At 38.6% G+C, this 20,445-nt stretch overlaps 1 protein-coding gene across 11 annotated transcripts in view; it reads left to right on the plus strand.

Moving 5' to 3' along the window:
• Positions 1-1,069: 1,069 nt before the first annotated feature.
• The window catches only part of znf516.S (zinc finger protein 516 S homeolog), a 92,617-nt gene continuing 73,241 nt past the window's right edge, over positions 1,070-20,445 (plus strand). For 3 of the 11 annotated variants that reach the window (XM_041567195.1, XM_041567196.1, XM_041567192.1), the window contains exon 1: positions 6,839-7,653. The gene's annotated coding sequence lies outside the window, so the exon portion shown is untranslated. 11 annotated transcript variants of the gene reach the window in all.

The raw sequence follows: 20,445 nt of genomic DNA on the forward strand, positions 1-20,445 counted from the left end.
GTACCCCCAAAAAAATGTATGATCTTTTTCAGCCTATCACCCTTAAAAAAGTAAAAGACGCCAAAGTTTTTTGGGATTTAGAAAAAATTTCAACAATTTTTTGAAGCAAACCCTATCTACTCTATTGCACTTCGCCTGGTCTGAGGTGGCGAAGCCAACTTGGCGCAAGAGGTAACATTCAGTAAAATGCGCAAGTTAGTGAAGTAGCGTAGTTACGTCCCTTCTACCATAGCGCAACTCCGCCTGGCGTAAGGGTGTTTACGGCAGCACCCATTAGTAAATTGGCGAAGTAACGAAATTACGTCACACTGGCGAATTTGCGCTAGCCTCTTCGCGCTTTAGTAATTTGCCCCTTTGTGATAGTATCTTGGGCAATCTCTGAGGACTTTGAGCACTCTTTTTTTTTTTTTTGGTTCTGGAAGCACTTCAATATTTTTTTTCCTCTCTCCCTATGGGGAGGGGGTCGCTGGCTGCACATATGTGTAACAAGTGGGACAACATCTGCTAGCTGCAGTGGAAAATGGGGAAGGATCTTCATAAGTATATATATATATATATATATATATATATATACACACACACACACACACACACTTGGCTATTTATAAACATATGTATAAAGCAAATTTTGTGTGATTTCCTAATTCTTATGAATATATTTATATATATATATATATATATATATATATATAAATATATAGCAAGGCCGATATTCTTTTTCCAGAAAAGTTGGCAACTCTAATGGGAAGCCATTGCTGATGTGATGCAGTTTGTTTTATTCACTATAAATCACTAGAATCAATAAGCATTGATTCATTGGCCAAATCAGTAGCACTTCCATTGTATTTAAACACATTTTAAGTACTTAGCCTTGGAGTGCACCCACAACCCCCCTATTTTGCTTTATGCACTGAAGCTTCCCTGAGAGTGAATCTGAATTGGTTCAGGGGCTGCAGACTTTCCCCGCGTTGTAGCAGAACTTTGTGCTGATGAGACAATAGTAGATAGAGTGTGTGTGCATTTAATACAGGACATACCACTTGTCAGCCAGCGGGGGGGAACGCGGTAACATATACACGGAGGAAAACAAAAAACGGTATCGCCCACTAAATGAAGCCAAGGTTCCACATATACAGAAGTGAATTAATTAGCATTCCTTGTAATGGTGTCTCTAGAGAAAGCGATATGATTGGAGAACTATGCCAGACTGAAAGCCGTGTCCCCTTCTGAGAAAGTGGTAGGGGCGCAGTCAATCATGTGCACTTCTTTCCTTATTGCATTCAGCGCATGGTTTCACCTTCAGATTCCTTGTTTGTCTGTGTCCTCAATAAATAAATACATGAGATATACCTGCTGCAAGGTAAGTGCCCGTGGGTGATCTCATCTTCTGTTTGATAGGGGCTGTGGCAACTCCCTTCTCCCAAATTTAGTGGACTTATACATGTTAAGTTTGCTACTTTCTTTTTTTCACCCCCTCCTCTCTCTCATTCTCCTGTCTTGTCTCTTACAAAAGGAGAGGCAGATTTACCGCAGTGAGGGGGTCGGATCCCTTGTTGTCTTTACTCATTGGGTTAAAGTGTTTGAGAGAATGGGGTCGGCTCATGGCTGTGGCTCTGAGAGATGCTAGAGCTACTTAAATTATTAAGGGGCTTTGCTGATTGTATTGATTACGGGGCGCGCTGCGATTTTGCTTCTCTTTCTTCCTTTTATTATATCAGCTCCATTAAAGTATCGTTTTGCTGACGTCACGCAGCCACAACCCCAGCCAAGTGTCTTATTTTAGCTAAGGAAGTTGTTGTAGCAGCTTATTGAATCTGTTGTTATTGCTACAGAGCAGCTATATTGCTTTGGAACACATGGCAGGATCTGATAAAACAATGGCCATTTAAGGCTTGCCTTCAGTTCTTGTATCTGTGTGTGCGCCTATATATGATATTATGTTGGATAACGTCATTGCTATGTATAACATGACGTTGATTTCATACCCTAAAGTCGGTTTGGAAAAGTTGGGGAAAGTTTGCCCTGGTAATAACTTTGTGAGCAGCTAAAAGGGTGGGGTATAGAAATGGGCTGTGGGTCTGTGTAGAATGACAATCAGCCCTTGTTTGCTGCAAATCCACCAATGGAGTATTTAAAGAGGAGCCTTTATTTTAGCAAGAAAGTGTCCTTCTGTCCCTAGCACCTATTACCAATAGGACTGCCATTTAAGCGGCTATATTTACCTATTGTTTACGGTTCAATTATTTATTTGGAAGTCCTAAGCCGCTCAAGCTTCACCCCTTGCATAATCTGTATAGAAGCTGAACTCTTTGCACTGAAATATGTATTCACGGCTGCTTTGCTGCCTTCCATCTTTTTTTTCCTCGGAATAGGGGTTTGCCATAACCTGTGGAATTTGAAATGCAAATGAAAGCCAGTGGGAGTTCAGGCAGAACAAATCAGCATTTATAAAGTGGGGTGGAAAGGGAATAATCCGTTTTATTAATTTTTTTTTTTAGTGTGAATGTCAATAGTGATGAGTGATGACGTCAGGCTCCCGCATGTATGGCTATATAATTTTAATGTCTGAATGGGGGTGTATGTCAAGTGCTTACAGGCAAACCAGATTACAAGATTAACATCTGTTAACATGGTCGTTTATCTCCAGCCAAAAATAGGTCAGTCCTTTCTTAAGGAAACACGATTGCGGATCGCTTGGTAAAATATTGAAATGACATCACGTCCATACAAGTCACTGCCAGGTAGTTATGGATTGACGTGTGAAAACTGTTGTCCTTTTTTTTTCCCCCCAATTGCTTAATGCAGACATCTTTTGGGATCAATATAAGGTCAAAGTCCCTTTTTAGACAGAGGCACAACTCCTTTCCATGTCCCATCCCCCCACTCTCATTGCTGCAATCGACTATTTCCTGCAGCCACAGGAGAGACAAAAGAATCTATCAAATTCATGTTTGTGTTTGATGTTGCCAGGGCTGCTGGGGCACCAGCTTGTTGTGGGTGTAAGGGGCAAACTTATAGAAGTTCAAATGGATTTTTATAGCTATGAGTGTATAAAAGAATTACACAGCAATGCAAAGTAGCTGTGATTTGCTTATCCCCTCCTCTTGGGAAGAGGGACAAGGTATCACACCAATCCCTGGCCGTTTATTGTTACTTCACACTGTGTTTTTCCCTAGACTCCCAACCTGTGAAGCAATAGCTCATTTGTATTTACTTGTACTTCTGCCTGTATCATAGAAAGCTCATTGTACTGGCACCCTCTCCTCCATTACACACAAAAAGAAGCAGGCAGGGCACACAGAAACTTAACTGAAATATGCAGTGGGGTATGAATAAACATTCCCAGGGAGTTGCCATTAAATTGACTACTTCACTTTTTTTTTTTTTTGAGTGGCCCTACCTGGTAAAGCTGTTCAATCAGTGCCATAACTAGAAGTTACAGGGCCCCACAGCAAATTAATTTTAGGGCCCCTAACACATACAGAGGTTGTCCTGTTTTACTAATATATGTTGAAATTGCTCTTTATTTTGGCCTTAAACTGGCCATAGATGCAAAGATCTGATCGTTTGAATCCTTGAACAATCAGACTTCCCCCCCATCTCCAGACCTGCCACTAACCTTTTGGATAAAATAAAGTAGTAAAAGAACAGATAAGCCGATGTTCTGCCCTTATAGCAATCGTATGAAAGTTATGTCTGACAAAAGCAAGTGACAAGACTCCCACTGAAAATCTTCCGATCGGCAATACATGCAGAGAAATCTTTTAAAGGAGAAGGAAAGTTAAAAAAACAAATAATGCTCTATGTATTGCCCCTTAGGTGAAGAACTACTTACAATAATGCTGCGTCTATACAAGTTGCCCTTTAGCTGCATGTAGAGATTGATGTTAAAAATAGTGCATAAAATATTGATGACATCTCTCTGCTGATAGAATACTGCTCAATCAGGGCTTGCACATGCGCAGAATAAATCTTCCAAGCCCTGCGCATGAGCAAATGATCACTCTACTTTCCCCAGGCCAGTGATGACATTGTGATAACATGTTAAAAGCGAACGTCATCGCTGATCTCCTCCTCCCTCCTTCATTGTGAAGTGCCAACAGCAATGATTGCGTCTTGTTGCTGTAAAAAAAATGCAATTGTTGGTCCTTGTGACGCGAAGGGGTCAGGAGGGAGAACTGCGCATGCGTGCTTTAGGACCGGGAGACAGAGGATATGACGCGCACTTCATCTAGATGGCGGCCGCAAAGTCTGCTGCAGTGATTTAATTCAATGTGTGGATGCAAGTAAACCATAGCGAAATTAGTAATTAAAGTACGGTGTTTCAGGAGGGGGGCATGCAAGCAACAGTTGTTAATTTAAAAATACCTTTCCGTCTCCTTTAACCTGGCCGATCTACCAAACGACCAATCTCCATGGGACAAGAAATGTTGGGACTTTCCACACACGGTCCGAGATTTTTGCGTCTATGGCCAGCTTTATGGGGGGCCCCCCTATACCTCCTGATCTTCCTGTAGCCGCAGGATCTGCTACCTCTTTAATTACGCCCATGTCCAATCTTCTCTGATAATTAATATGCAATATACCATACAAAATCTATGAAAATATTATTCATGGTGATCAGTCATCTGTTATGAGGTATGTAATTTGTCACATGACTCACTGAAACTTGTGCATTATAAAAAAAATAAATAAAAAATAGTATACCCCTTGTTGTAGACTATAAAGATGTTTAGAAGGAATTTTAATGATCATGGGGAAAACCTCAGAGATTTCTAATATCCTTATGTTTTTCACTATAGTGTATACAATTCCATATATAACGTGAACAAAGGCAACATAAAGGGGGTTCAAATTAATGTTCTTATCAAAGGTGTAACTACAGAAGAAGCAGACCCTGTGGCTGCAGGGGTGAGGTATAAGGTCCCCATAAGACCCTAATTCATATACAATTTCAATACATATTGGTAAAACAAGTCAACTTCTAGACCTTTTGAGGGCTGAAAAACAATTTTCTGTGGGGACCAGGAATATCTAGTTACACCACTGGTTCTAATATGGTGGGATGGTCATGTGTTTTCCAACTGCATGTTGTTTTAACCTGAAAAGCACAAATCTGACGGAATGGAAGTGCCTCCATGATCATTAGTGAAATGCACAAAAAAAGCACATTGAGGCAATGGAATGTTGTGTCATGAGTACACACTGTGTTTTATGCAAGACGTATCCCCCCAGCCCCCAACGTTGCTTGAAATATGTAACTCTTTCATAATGGTTTACTTTATTGTAAATAACCTAACCAAGTGTATTGATGCTTTCGAAAAGAGGGGAAAAAAATATTTCCACTGTTTGTGCCTTTCCTTCTCCAGATTGACACTTGCGGCTGCCCTAATTATAGGTGGGGAGGGGTATTTAGAGCAAGGCTGTAAGATCCTGGCAGGATACACCAATTCAATCTTGTTCATGCTACAAATTATCTATAGAGCTAAAACTACGCAATCATTTGGGGTGGGGGCAGAGTAAACTGGAGAAGAATTATTTTGACTTTATATTGTAATTAAAATTGTCAAATTCTCAAGTCTTACTCTGCTTTGTGTGCAATCTTGTAAACTGTGGCAGTAAATTTGTCAGAATAATTTGACAATTTTAAACTGGAGTAAACTTTGTTATTAATGACATGATTCTGCAGGCAGTACTAACCTCAAATTCAGAAAGGTAAAGTTAAACTCTGTTACTGGTAATGTGTCTGATAAACATTCCACTGTAATGTGGTTCCAAAAGTAATACATTTTTATGATTCTGAATTTGTTGTTCAATGATTTCCTGGTGTAAATTAATGTTACTCCAATTTCTATGAAAATTCATACTTAATGCCACTTTTGTAACTTCTTTCCTTGGCCTGGCTTATAAGGTCAATGGGACCCAGTGATTATTTTTAACCGCAGTGTAAGTAGCTTATTGCGCAGTGAATAAAGTACCCCCTTTTGTAAAATATAAGGATATTATAAGTTACCGAGGAGTTTCATGACCATATAAAAACATGAGGCCGAAGGCCGAGTGTTTTTATACAGGTCAGGAAACTCCGAGGTAACTTCTAATATCCTCATATTTTACAACTGGGGGTACTTTATTTATTATAATACACAAGTTTCGGTGAGTCATGTGACAGAAATGACATAAGAACTCACCGTTTATAACTGATGACATCAGAACTCACCATTTATAAGGATATAATTTACAGGATATTCATGGCTTTTGTGTATTATATTGATATTAAGTACAGTCAGCAATAGCTGAATCACTTTTAATTTAGTTCTTGGGGGCAGCCATTCAATTTGTCCATTCTGCCGGACTGAGAGTGACAGAGGGTTTAGTACAAATGCCATGCATTGTCAGGCCGTGGAAGGATTCTGGGAGTTGTAGTTCAGTAGCTGTTTGAAGCTTGCTACAAAAAAAAAATGAAGAACACTAAGCAGCTGTGAAAAATCAGACTACTTCTTATTTTGCCACACAACCCTTTTTCTATTCAGCAATACCTGTTCCCCGACTGCATTCATGACTAATAACAGAGTCATTACAAGTGGCCACAACTCCCTAATACTTTCCCCAAGCTCAGCTTGAACCTATCTCCTGGTTGGCTGGATTATCTGTGTGCCCACCCCCTAATGGTGTGTCTCTGAATGAGAAGCTTATTGTGTTGGGAAACGGGTAGGCGAGGAGAGAGCCTCCATTATTCCCCCCCCCCCATCCGCCTGTGCTTCTCCCCCAGTCTCTCTTGCGCTCGCCCCGCCCCTTTCTGTACTTTTCATAAGACTTTCTATGTATGTTGTTACGTTGTAGGACGAGCTCACTCTATGGGGGGGGGGGACATTTCATATTGCTCCACAGGAACATTTACAATATACAAAGGAAAAACATCACCCTGAACTCATTTTAAAATAAAGGCTGTGTGTGTATAATTAATATATAAATTCCACAAAGTAAAAAATAACACAAATTGGAGGGAAAAGTATTCTAAATACTGCTTAAAGATTCCCAACTACTACAGCTTCCGGAAAGTTTATTACTATGTCTTGTAGCTCAGTAAGTGCTGGCCAGATTTTGACCTTATGAATGGTGTACTTTACGATGATACGTAGTTGACGTACATATTGGTAATAGAGGTTACATGGAGTGTGAGAAGTACCGGGTTTGCTAGAGGGAGCCCGGTAGCTGTTGCTGTGCAGCTAGCTTTGCAGTGAGTCTATGAGAGGAGGCGGGGCTTCAGGCAGGGGAGGGCGTTCCCAAGCAGCCGGGTTCGGGCTTGCGAGCAGCTTCCCCCCGCCGTGTGCTGTGAGGACGTCAGCCAGTGTACTGTAACAGCACAAGCAAGAGTAAGGCAAACAAGCGGAGCCCAACTTGGAGCCCCCAACAAAGCCGAATTCACTCAGGAATTCATACGCCAGGGCATTGCCCATTACTCCACCGGGACTGTCTTCCCTGCAGAGAAACAATAGCTAAATTCAGATCTATTTTTGGCAGATCTATATTGGACCCAATATCGAAGGATCTTTGGGCAGTCGAGAGATTAAAGCCGTGGGTGGCGTTGGAGCTGAAACAAGTCGTGCCATTGGACTGGTGTTTGCCAAAGCGCAGTGATTTGGGGAAAACAAGGTAACAGGCTTGGGCGAGTTTATGTTTTGTTCTGTACGGGGGTGCGTGCAAGGCGTGGCAGTCTTGGGGCTCCAGTCAAGTACGTGGGAGGAGGGCACACTCACCAGTGTACTTTTTATAAAGGGCCACTGTATTGCTCCAAAATGGACCTTGTGCCCCCCTCCTCTCCAAATGAAAATAAGCTGCCCTTCAAACTTTGTTGGCTGTAGCCTTTCCACGGCAGGGCGCATGTCACAGAAACAATATCAAGTTGATACAACAATGGGGAAGGCTGGCACATAGCTCCTTTTTTTTTTTTCATGTCCCCTAACTGAAAGAAATAAAACACTCCTCTGTGTTTAGCGTCTCTCATAAGCGCTCGAGGGGGGTTTCTCCTGCTGGGTCACCTATTTAGTGGTGCAACTTGATCATTCCTCCTCCTCCCCTTGTTTGTGAAAAGAAGCCTTAATCTTTGCAATGCTCGCTAACTGAAAGAGCCACTGGCTCATTAATAATTCATTTCTTCCCGAGAAAATCGTCCATGTTCAACCTGTGGCTCTCCAGCTGTTGCTAAACTACAGCCCATTGATATGGGGGTGGGGAGGAATGGTTGTAGTTCAACAACAGCAGCAGCAGCAGCTGGAAAGCCACAGGTTGAAGTTGTTTACAATAGCCCAAATATTTGGTGCAGCCATCCAGCCGCCTGCTTGTGTTTCTTCAAGTGACATGGATACTGCCGCCCTCGGTGTATTTCCTCAAGCTCAAACACACACTAATATCTTCAGCAGGGCATTGCTTGTAATAAAGGTTTCGCAGGGGGAAATGACACAAGTACATGTTGTGCATAGTGAAACTTTCACCAGAACGTTTGTTTTGCATACTTTAGTATTGCATAATAATCCCCACAACAGGCCTCATTCTGTATTGTTATGATCGTGTTTCATGCAGTCAATTTTGCAGAGGAAATTCAGCTATTTTTAGTATTTGCTCTTGTTCTTGGAGTTGTGGCCCCGGCGGTGTAATTAGCGGTGCAGTTCAGCAATTCAAGGAGACGGCTTTAGCTTCCCAAGGGTAGTGGCTCTAGCCATCTCGAATGATCTTTGTTATTAGACCATGTTTGTTTCTGCTGGGCCCACTTTGCCAATTAAGTACTTAATACTATAATTGAGCAGAAGCAAATTTATGAATTGATCGTAGCGGAATGCCAGCAATTCAAGAGTTACAGATCTCTTGGGTTTTAGCCGGTAGCTTAAGTTATTGTTTCTAAACGAGTCCCTGATACAGTATTGTTTACTGTGTGTGTGTGTGTGTGTGCCATTTTCCTTTCTCTACCAGGGAACTTGGGTCATAATGACCTCTGCAAAAATGCATAGTAGTAGGGATTTGTGTACAAAGATCAGAGATATGGAACTGTGCTGTGCAGCCACTGAGTGACTGAATCGTTTGACATCATATTAATGTTGCTTTTGTTATGAGCTGACCTTTCATCTTTCACCTAACCACGACACTGGCAAACACTAGAGATTAATCACATTTTCAGGCTGCTTTCAAAAGCAGTGCATTTAAAGTTTGATGCTATAGATCTATTAAGTGCTGCAGAAATGTATCATTTTCCATAAACAGCATGGTTGTAATAGTATTTTGTGAACATTTCTTTTATAGGTTTGGCATTAAGCCCTGTTCAGCTTGTTGACCTGATAGACTGTGAGTGTGTAGTACACTTACAGATGTCAAAAGGGAATATGAAAAATACATGCTTTGGGGCAGATTTACTAAGGTTCGAGTGAATTTTCGAAATACAAAAAGTTAGAATTTCGAAGTAATTTTTTGAATACTTCGACCATTGAATACTATGACTTCGAATTTACTTCGACTTTGATTCGAAGTAAAAAATCATTCGACCATTCAATAATTGAAGTACTGTCTCTTTAAAAAAACTTCGACTTCAATACTTCGCCAACTTAAACCTGCCAAAGTGCTATGTTAACCTATGGGGACCTTCCAGAGCAATGTCTTAGTTTTTTTTTATATTCGAAGGAAAATCGTACGATCATACGATAAACTAGGGAATACGATGAATAAAATCCTCCGACTTCAAATTCGAATGTCGTAGGATTCTATTCAATGGTCGAATTTCAAAGTATTTTCCACTTCGAAATTCGACCCTTGATAAAATCTGCCCCTTTGTGTATATCCCATGCCCAGACATAAAATACCTTATGTTCAATTTAAGTAACATGGTGCATGTCTGTCTTAGTATGTCTCACTTCCTGGTCAGGGGCAGTCCTTGCTTGTTGCACACATCAGCTACAGGAGGTTAGAGTGTAAAATGTTCTTTATGAATCCCCGATATGTTCTTAGGTAGAAACTTGTGTATGTAGTTTTGCGCCCTATATCCGGATTGTATAGTAAATTGTTTTAAATGGGTATTTAACAGTGAGTGAAAGAAATTTAAGTCCAGTGGGGTACATTAGCTTTAATATTTCTTAAAACATAAAAATATTATTCAGACAGTGTATCCCTTCAGTTGAGGTGGATTCTGGAAGCTGTAGTGCAGCAACATTTGCCAAACAAAGTTTGCTTTGCCCTGCCTTAGAGCCAGATTACATTATTGACTAGATATACCCGATATTTTATGTTTTTTTGTCACGCATATCCCAAAGCCAGTTCCTTAAAGGCTGATAATAGCTACCCACTCGGCCCATGCGTGGGGGATGGACTGCCCAACCAATTAAAAATGAACAATATCTATCTGTCATATTGGATGAGGACCATATTGGAACACTGATGTAGTTCTTGCCTAGCATGTCTCCATAGGCCCAGAGCATGGTGGGCAACAATGGGGTCAACCTGAATTGACTTAGCGTTCGGGTGGATAATTTGGGCTAAGAACTTTTGCCAAACATGCTGTTTTTTTAAAGTGTATGGCTTAAAATAGTGGCAAACTTTAATTAACCAAATCTGATGTACATTTAGAAAACGTCAAACATTTCGGTGAGTGAAATCCCTTTTTTGCTTTCTATGCATGGGCTATGCATGTGCCTTAATTTTTCCTTTTTAAAGCAATTTTTTTAAACCATGTAACTTGCAACCTAAGGATCTCTGCAGTGCAATTTCTGTAGAAGGATGAGTGTGAGACTCTACAGCACCGTCTTACCTTATTTTTTGCTGTAATCTCTTATGAGCTGGGCCTGCTAACTGTATTTGTCACTTTATATGCACCATTGTGTGCACTGCTGCAGAACATATTGTCACCTTGAATAATAATAGCCATGGGTGGTGGTGTAAATATTGATCATGACTAAAGACTGGGCCCAATTAACTGATTTAAGAAAGTGAATCGAGTGAGCAAAATGTGCATTTCCCCCACAAAATCCCATCAGGGTACACATTATCCTTATTGTGTATTTTGGTACTCAGTGATGTATTTAATAAGCTGCATTCCAATTTCTCTTTCTGCCATTCTGACTGTGGGGCTGAGCTCCTAAAGGCCCTATGGAATGCACGTTAGAGCTCTCTTAGTATTACTGCTGGACAACCCTCTACTTCAAAGGTGATTGGCTTTTCTATTCTGCTTGAAGCATAATCCATCTGTTCAAAACACATTTACTGTTGCTATTATGCTTTTCTATAATAAAGATACAATGTATATTTTTAAATAGTTTAGTAACAACAAGCAGCCCTGCTATTTACAATGTATTAATACATTGTTTCCTTTTCTCCTAAAGCATCCCCTACACATTTTTCTCATATTACAGGTATGGGACCTGTTATCCAGAATGCTCGGGACCTGGGGTTTTCCGGATAACGGATCTTTCTGTAATTTGGATCTTCATACCTTCTACTAGAAAATCATCACTAACCCAATAGGCTAGTTTTGCTTCCAATAAGGATTAATTATATCTTCGTTTGGGGTCAAGTACAAGATACTGTTTTATTATTATTATTATTATTATTATTCTTATTATTATTATTGAGAAAAAGGAAACCAGCTTTCTGGATAACGGGTTTCCTGATAATGGATCCCATACAGCATTCTAAAAATTAAAATCTGCTGTGATAAACCTTATCCTGTTAATGTATATTTAGAATTGGCTATGCATTTGGTATTGGGGGTTATGGTAGGAATGCATTCATCCTGATTTCTTCATCCCTTAGTACATACACAACCTGGCAGCACATCAAAGACTTTTAAAGGCTTGAAAAGTCTGTTCAAGGGACAGAAAATTGTTAGGGAAACACTTGATTAAAAGGAATGTAAAGTAAAAAGCTCCACATTTGGATATTGGTAGTACTTCAGTCACATATGTTGGGCAACTGAGTTTTATGGAGTGTGTTCTTTAAAATTCATAACTACATGATTGAATATAATGCCCGAATTTACACAAATAAGCTTTTTTTTTTTTTTTATCTTAATGCATGCATTCAGTTTCGGGGGCTTTCACTGGAGTGTGATTGCCTATTGTAATCCCTCTTTTGTTTCTATGTCTGCAACTTTAAAAGTGGGCAGGGCTAGAACCGAGGATTAGAATATCCACTCAAATGTTGGTTCATGTATCCATCTTGGCAAGTGGGATATCCCTGTATATTAATATAGAAAAGGGTTTATACCAAGGGGTTATGGCAAGTTTGTTAGCTTGTGTGTGTTTTTTTTTTTTGTGTTTTACCACAGGGGAACTGTCGCGTCTTTGTCCTTCCAGCCACCTCTTGGGGGGGGGGGGAGGGTAAAAAAAGAGCCTTGCATTAAATGTAGTTTAATTTTATTTGAAATATAGAGGATCAAAGTAGTCGTTTTTCAGCAAGTGCACAGATCTGCTTTCTTCTGATTACAGATAAAATGATTAGCAAAAGAGGATTATTATGCAGCCGAAATGATCATTTTGCCATGTTGTTTTTGATCAAAGTGAATATACAGAACAAACCTGTTGCTTTTTCTTGCTTGTGTATATAACTGTGTTAGAGTTTCTCTGTGCATTCTGCAAACTGAAGTATAAACAATGTATTAAGCTACTTGTTACCCGACTAGAGTTCTTAGGTTTGTTTTTCCAGTTCTTAGGTGTGTGTTTGCAATATATAAATAGTGTCTATTCCTTTATTCACAGGTATGCATTGGATACTGAATGAAAAGCTTTTATAAAATATTGTAGTTCAGGTGATTTTGCCCATGTGATATTCATATCAATTTGTAAGAACAGATTTATTGCTTTTTATTTTTAAGGGATTGCACATTTTATTTCTTTGATTTGGCTTTGCTGAATTTTAAAGGTGCAGTACTTTTAACTAATTTTAGCTTGTTGTGACTTATCTATGAATATCACTCGTTTAACTCTGGCTTTGATAAAATCAGAAATGCTTTGTTTAAAAATCAGTATTATTGTATTCAGTGTGTGGTTAGAAAAGAATATCTGGCAAGTGTAGGAACTAACATTGGCACTTCTAGGTTCATTTGAGGACCTAAAATTGCACTTTATTGCAGTCCCTCACAATCTTATCCGGAGCTCATATAATTAAAACAGATCAGTTTGGTCAGCAATGTGTGTGGACAAATGTTTGTTCTGAGGACTTGAATGATCAGGTGTGTGTGCGAGAGTTGGGGGTGTCTACTTTAGACAGACATGCTTACTAAATTAATATTAAATTAATAAAACAACACACATTTTGTGTAGCCTGCTGTGTTAAACAAGTATTCAAAAGTCAGAGATCTTTTGGTAAAGATTAGTAGACATTCCTTTCCTGTTCACTGGTGGTTAAGGGCCAATGAGATGATTGCTCAGAAGTAGAATTTTAGGCACTTCCTGCTCATAGCAATAAATCAAAATATGCTGTAGTGAGTGTATATTGTATAACTCCCCCACTATATGGAAAAGGACTGGACAGTACTGTGCCAAAATAAAAATATACCAGTTCTGATCCTATGACTGCAATAAGTCTGTACAATTCTTACTGAAAGATATCACTAGATTGTGCAGTTATATAATAATTTGAAAGGTTAATGCATTTGCTCTCTAGGCTTTAAAAAAACAATCTTGTTACCCACTAAAAAGTCATGCTTCTGAAAGCAATGTTATTGATGTGTAAGGATTTTACTTAAAGCCGTTTAAACAGAACCATTGCTTCCTATGTTAAAGTACCTAGTGATCAAACACTGTTTCCCTATTTGCGAATGGGTGTATTGTTATACCAAGTCTATAATTTGACTGGGAAGAATAATGGTTTGAGAACAGCTGCTTTCTGCTGAGACGCAGAATAATATTTCATTGGAACCACGTTTCTGATTTGTGGGGAGAGTCTAGTGGGATGATTGTACAAGTAATGTATGCAATGTAAATTGTCATCTATATGTATCATCTATTTTATAGCAAATATATCCTAACTGTATTGTGCTTGAGGGACTTGGTACTGAAATACATATTTTAAAAATATATCTGCCATATGTGATTTATCCTTTGTAATACTTCCTGTTTACTACTGGTTGCTTGCCTTTCTTACAAATGAGTTTTGAAGTTGCAGTTTGTGTAGATTTCCTACTTGTGGAATCTATAGAGCAACAATCCCTTGCAGCCATAGTTTGCGACTCAATAGTTGCTGTAACATTTACAGGGGAATTGTATCTTAAGGTGACCATACATACAGAGATCTTTTTGTTTGGCGACCTTGAGGTGGGCAATATAGGGCCGATTCTAGGGTCCAATGATCTGATCACAAACTAACTGAATACGGACGGTCGACTTCCGGGCAGATATCGTTTGGGAAGCCTGTTGGAGGGCTTCACACAATGCCCAATAAAATACCAATTTAATCTTTCGGCAGCTTATTTCGGCCTCTGTACGAGGATCTTTATTTATAACTATTGTCTATTTATTTTTAATTGATGCTCTTAAATGAACAATAAACTATGTACTTGTCATTGCTGCTTGTTGTGAATGTCTGCACCAGCAGAAAGCAATTTTGTTACTCCCTCTGATGTGTAAATGCAGAGAAAGGAGTATTCTGTTCAGAGATTAAGCTAAACTATGCATTTCATTCTATATTAGGAACAGTAAATGGTAGATGATCCCTGTTTATAAGTGAGGTGTGTTTTCATTTAATTATATTTGCCTGAAAAGAAAAGGCACATTTCCACTTTCTACTGCAGGAGCTTCCTTTTTTTTTTTTTTTTTAAATAAAACTAGTTTTAACATAATCTATTTATTTGAAATTCCAGTTTTTACAAGATATACTCTTATGACTACATTTCTGATAGCAAAAGAACAGCTAGTTCATGGCAAAAAAAACCTTTGGTCAGAAGTTGTTTATTTTAAACTCCCAGCATCCCCCCTTTATTAAAACAAAACACTCTCCATCCTCTCCCCTCCCTGAGCATTCTGGGAAGTATAGTTTTACCCCAGAAGTGCCAGATTGGTAAATCCTAAACTAATCCGTTGATGATTGCAGATTGATTGTTCAGGTCAAAGGACTACTCATTCCCAAAGTTACTCCCTTACCAATAAGTCACTCATTCGTATCATCTGTTATCTATGTTCAGCTAGACAAGTATGACTTGCATGCTTCCAAAAAAACCCAAGATTTATTGATGTCGTTTTTGTGGCATTAACTTTATTCAGAGACCTTTGCAATGCACAAACAAAAGCTAATGTGACAATGTGCTTGATGAGCTTTTTTTTTTTTGGTGATATCTTGGTGGCTAATTGAACCATTTTACTGTTGGTGTTATGGTTACCCTTTTGTCCTTGGCTACAAGCATATGTCTACGACAATTATTGCTTTTCCAGCTATCAGTTACTTCTGCATTCCTCAAATTAAAGCCACAGAATCCCAGATAATGCAAATTGTCAGCGTTTTGTTTCTCCTTGAAAGTGAACCTTCAATATAATTCAGTTTGTGTGCTGGGTCTTGGCAAAAATAGGGCTGAGTATTTTCACAGTTGCAAATAAAAATCACTTGCTGTAGATTTTAACTTAAAACAAGGAACCTCTTTTTCTTTGTACACTCTGATCACGCTATGGTTCTGTGACTGTTTCTTAAATACATCTGCTAATCTGAAATATTTGTTAAACCATGTTTTAATCAGATTGAGCTTTGTATATACATGTGTATATGTGCTGTGTGCAATTTGCTTAGCTGCCTGAGACAAGCAAGGCTTTATTGTGAATGCTAAAAGATTAAATTTGTACCTTTTTGTTATGCCAACAGTATCTCTTTTAATGGCAGAACATACTTAGATTTTTTGATAGAATATACTTAGATTTTGTTGTCCTTCATAGAAACATTTTTAGAATAAACTCACCCTTCTTGTAATACACAAGATGTCAGTGCTTAGAAATACAGCAGAAATATATGCAGCATGTCTGCCTTACATCTGTCTATAATGAAGCCATTTTGTTATGTAACAGATTGTAGAAGAAAGGGAGAAAAATTGTGCTTAATCCGACTAACTTCTTTTTTTAAATTTTTATTCATATTACAGGGATTAAGACGATAAATTGGCAAAAGCAAATTAAGCACACTCTGATGTGTGGTCTTAATATTATTTATGATTATTTTAATCTCCTTGTTATATTAAAGGAGCAATATCCAAATAGTCCTGGAGTTCTGTTCAAATTAATGTACCATAACTTCTGTCAAGCAGGCAAATTTGTTGTGTCAACTGTTACAAAGCAAACACTACAGGTTAAGCTCCCCATAGATGCAAACATTTTTCTTGCCGAACGACCAATTTTGGCGAAGTCCTACCAATCCTTCGAAATTATCGTGCGGTTAGTGGGACTCGAACGATCGAACATCTAAAGATTTTTCGGCCGATATCTGATCAGCCAGGTTTAAAAGTCTTTGTCGGTCCTAGTGCAATCTATCTATGTTTGCAGGGCCAAGCAGGCAGCTACCCTATGTTTTCCTGGCAAATTGGTCTTTTTAGTTGATGGACAATTTGTAAGATCATACGATCATTCCGAGATAATCATGGTCTCACGATGAGGGTCGGATCTTTTAAAAATCTCAACATCTATGGCCAGCTTAAGATGTTTGATATCTCTAATATGTATTTTAGAAGTATTAGTGCCTTATGGTCTGTTGGCAAATGAAACCGGTATAGACTTGGAGAAGAATAGTGTGTATGTACTTCTTCTTCTTAAAGAAATTGTTAATAAAAACTGGGTAAATAGGCTGTGCAAAATAAAAAATGTTTCTTATATAGTTAGCTAAAAATGTAATGTATAAAAGCTGGAGTGGCTGGATGTGTAACAGAACAGGTCACTACTTCCTGCTTTGCAGCTCTCTTGGTATCCACTGAATGGTTACCAGGCAGTAACCAATCAGAAACTTAAGAGGACGGGCACATGGGTCATAACTGTTTGAGTTTGAATCTGAGTCGCATGCTGAGGACCAATTGTAAACTCAATTATAAACCCTAAAAATTAATAGGGTTAAAAATGCAATGTTTTATATACTGAATTTATTGTACCAGCCTAAAGTCAGAGCTTCTCAATATCGGCAATGGTCCAGGACTTTAAATTTGTCTCAGGGGGGGTCACCATCTTAGAAAGTGTCTGTGACACTCACATGCTCAGTGGGCAGCTGTTGAGAAGCTAAGCTTAGGGGTCGTCACAAATTATCCAGCAGAAAATCAGGTTGGCCTATAATATAAGCTGATGCTGCAAGGCTGGTTATTAAATCTGATGATAGTTGCACTGAATTCTGTGCTGCCAAGTTGTAATTATCTGTATTAATTACTAATCTGCATATATTGTGACATTTCTATTCTATGTGTACTGTATATTGTGAGTGGGCCCCTAAACTCAGTAAGTGACAGCAGCACAGAGCATGTGCAGAGAAACGGTAGAAAAGATCTGGAGCTACAGGGGCATCTTTGGAGGCACAGATCTTTACTGCTAAAGGATTGTGGGTGCATTGGGCTGGTACATAAGCCCAAATCATAATGTACAATATCTCTAGCCTACTTCTTTATTTAGGCTTTAGTTCTCCTTTAAAGTCGCTGACTAACTCAGTTAGAGAGATGAAAAGTAGGAAATTGGGTTCTGTTCTGTTATGGTAGACATCCAATCACTCCAGCCTTTAAAGATTAAATTGTTGAGTAACTTACTGTATTAGAAACTTTTTTTTTTTATTTTGCACAGCCTATCTATTTACCCAGTCACTGAACTGTGACATTACAGCCATACATATGGTGTTTAGCCTAGTCCACCATGTGAAATCCACACAAAATGCAGCAGAGGGTATCCATGGCAGGTGACAGCTGTTTCTGTCATAACGCTTTTCAGTGAGGCAAAAAATGAGCAGATAATGTGATGTGCTCAGGTGTGGCAGCTATTATGTATTCTCAAGGGTAGATAGAGGCTCCTAGGATAAAATACTAGGTCCAATTTGCACTCTCTCATATAAGGTATTATAAAGGGAGATGCAATTTTTAATAGTTTTACTGGCTTTCTGCCAGTTTTGCAATATGGGGAACTAGCAGCTTATGTATGTGAAGGAAAACAGAATCAACCCTGCAGTTACCTCATCCCTTATAGTGGATAATTAAAATGTATGTAAATATTTAATGGATATGGCAGGATGTATCCCTGAATAGATTTGCTAGAAAATTAAGTCTATTGAACACCTGTTGTAGAGAGTTTCTGCTTCCTGTTATGTTCCATACAGACAGGCCATTGTATTTATCATATAGGGTTACCGGACCAAGAGCAGTGCATTTTAAAACATATCTGTACAATGTAACTCCGATGGAATTGTCTTCCTTTAAACTAGCACAGTGAATAGGCAGATTATAGATATGAAGGCGAGAGGGTAGTTAGATGCTATAAAAAAAATAGTATACCAGTTCACATTTTAGTGATTGCAACACTTTATCCATTATGCAAGCTTTAGTTTCTATATGGCTTGAAATCGGGGAAAAAAATGCAAATGTGTTGTGCAATATTTGTTTGAATCAGTCAACCTTTATTGCTGGAAAGCATAAAAAGGTTCCTATTATCCTCCATTATTTCTACACCGGCACATTGGGAGTTGTAGTTCAGCAGCAGAAGCACTATAGCTTTGAGAACCCAAAACATCTTGTTTTATGAAACAAAAATGAATGATCTCTTGACTAATAGCAATGTAGTTCCACCTTTCTTAGAGAGAGATGTAGAGAGAATGTATAATGTGTAATAGTACTCCTACTGTACTCTGCAGGATTTCAGTCATTCAGGGGCAGATTTATCAAAGGTCGAAGTTAAACAAAAACTTCAAACTTCGAATTCAAAAAGACCAACCGAATGGAGGTCGAAGTTGGCCGAATTCGGCCTACTTTGAATCATACGATCGTACTTCAATCGTACTCCGATTTTTTTAAACTTACCTATGATCTCCCAAACTCCCCTAATTGCCTTCATACTGGTTCTAGGAGGACCACCATAGGCTAAAACTGCACTTCGGCAACTTTTAGGTGGCGAATGGTCAAAGTTTTAAAGAGACAGTATTTAAAAAAAATTAGATCTTCGAATTTCGGCGTTTTTTCACATTCAAATCTAAGTTGGACTATTCGATGGTCGAAGTACCCAAAAATTATTTGAAATTCGAAGTTTTTTTTACTTCAAAAATGTACTTCGACCTTTGATAAATCTGCCCCTCAGTGTCTTATTGGCTGCGCTATTATAACAGTTACCCAATCTGGGTGCCCATTGCCCCAAGCCTAGGCTTAGGAGGCAAATTCTCAAGCAGCACTTGTGAAACTGTGTAAATATGTTGAATTGTCTTGCAGTGTTTCCTTTGTATTCGAATTGCAACCAGATGGATGAGACAAACTTTGGGGCCCGCTGCAAGCAGTGTTTCCTAAGTGGCCTCTTGACACATAACATTACTTTACTGCAGTCTGTATGATATTAAAAATATATGTAACCGACAGTGATACATTATATAGTATGAGCACATCATGTTATAAACCAACATATTCAGAGACTGTATTATTATAAAAGCTTTTTTCCAGGCTTGCTGTGGGGCACATAAATATTAGAAAAAGGAACAGTATAAAAATAAACCTATTAAGCATATTAATAACGCAAGTGCAAAATATAAATGTTAAGAAATATGAATAGAAAATGAAAGCCACAGCCACATTCACCGATATTTCACACAGTTTAATCTTCATTTGGCCAGAACTGTGGCTAAAATGTAAAACCGACCACTTTAATGGATAATTGTGTGACCTGTATATTTACAAACAATGCTTCTGCCACGTAATTGGATGAATCTGCCCATGGGGGATATTCATAAAATATTTCATCCTTTAACTTCTATGTGTGTGTGTATGTGTGGCCAGCTGAGTCATAATTTCTATTTATGCCGTTAGTTATGTGATAATACATGATTCACATCTAGTCAATGGACATTTTTACTAATAGCTAATTGCAAGGCAAGAAACAGGTATTTATTCCTTTGTATAGCCAGTCATACACTATTTCTTATACATACACTCATACACACGCTTATGAAAACAATAATTAGCCTAGAGAGGAAAGGGAGAGCAGAGATGTATAGGGGCAGCATTTTGGAAGGACTTGGTTTATTGCCTTTCCTTCAGATAATATTTGTGTAGGGACTTAAATGCATTTTATGCTTTACAGGTAAAAAGCAAGTTTGGTGTCTCTTTGTAGTCTACTTGTAAGTAATTTGTCTCAATTTATTTGGATCTAGTTTCAGAAACAATGAAATCTAAAGAATAGAATATCTGTAGAAATGCAATGTTAGGTGTTATGTGGACATTGCTTCAATAGCACAGGGAGTATAGATGTGATTGCCTGGAGCAGACCAAATCAG

The sequence above is a fragment of the Xenopus laevis genome, chromosome 6S, assembly GCF_017654675.1.
Source record: "Xenopus laevis strain J_2021 chromosome 6S, Xenopus_laevis_v10.1, whole genome shotgun sequence".
NCBI classification, from domain to species: domain Eukaryota; kingdom Metazoa; phylum Chordata; class Amphibia; order Anura; family Pipidae; genus Xenopus; species Xenopus laevis.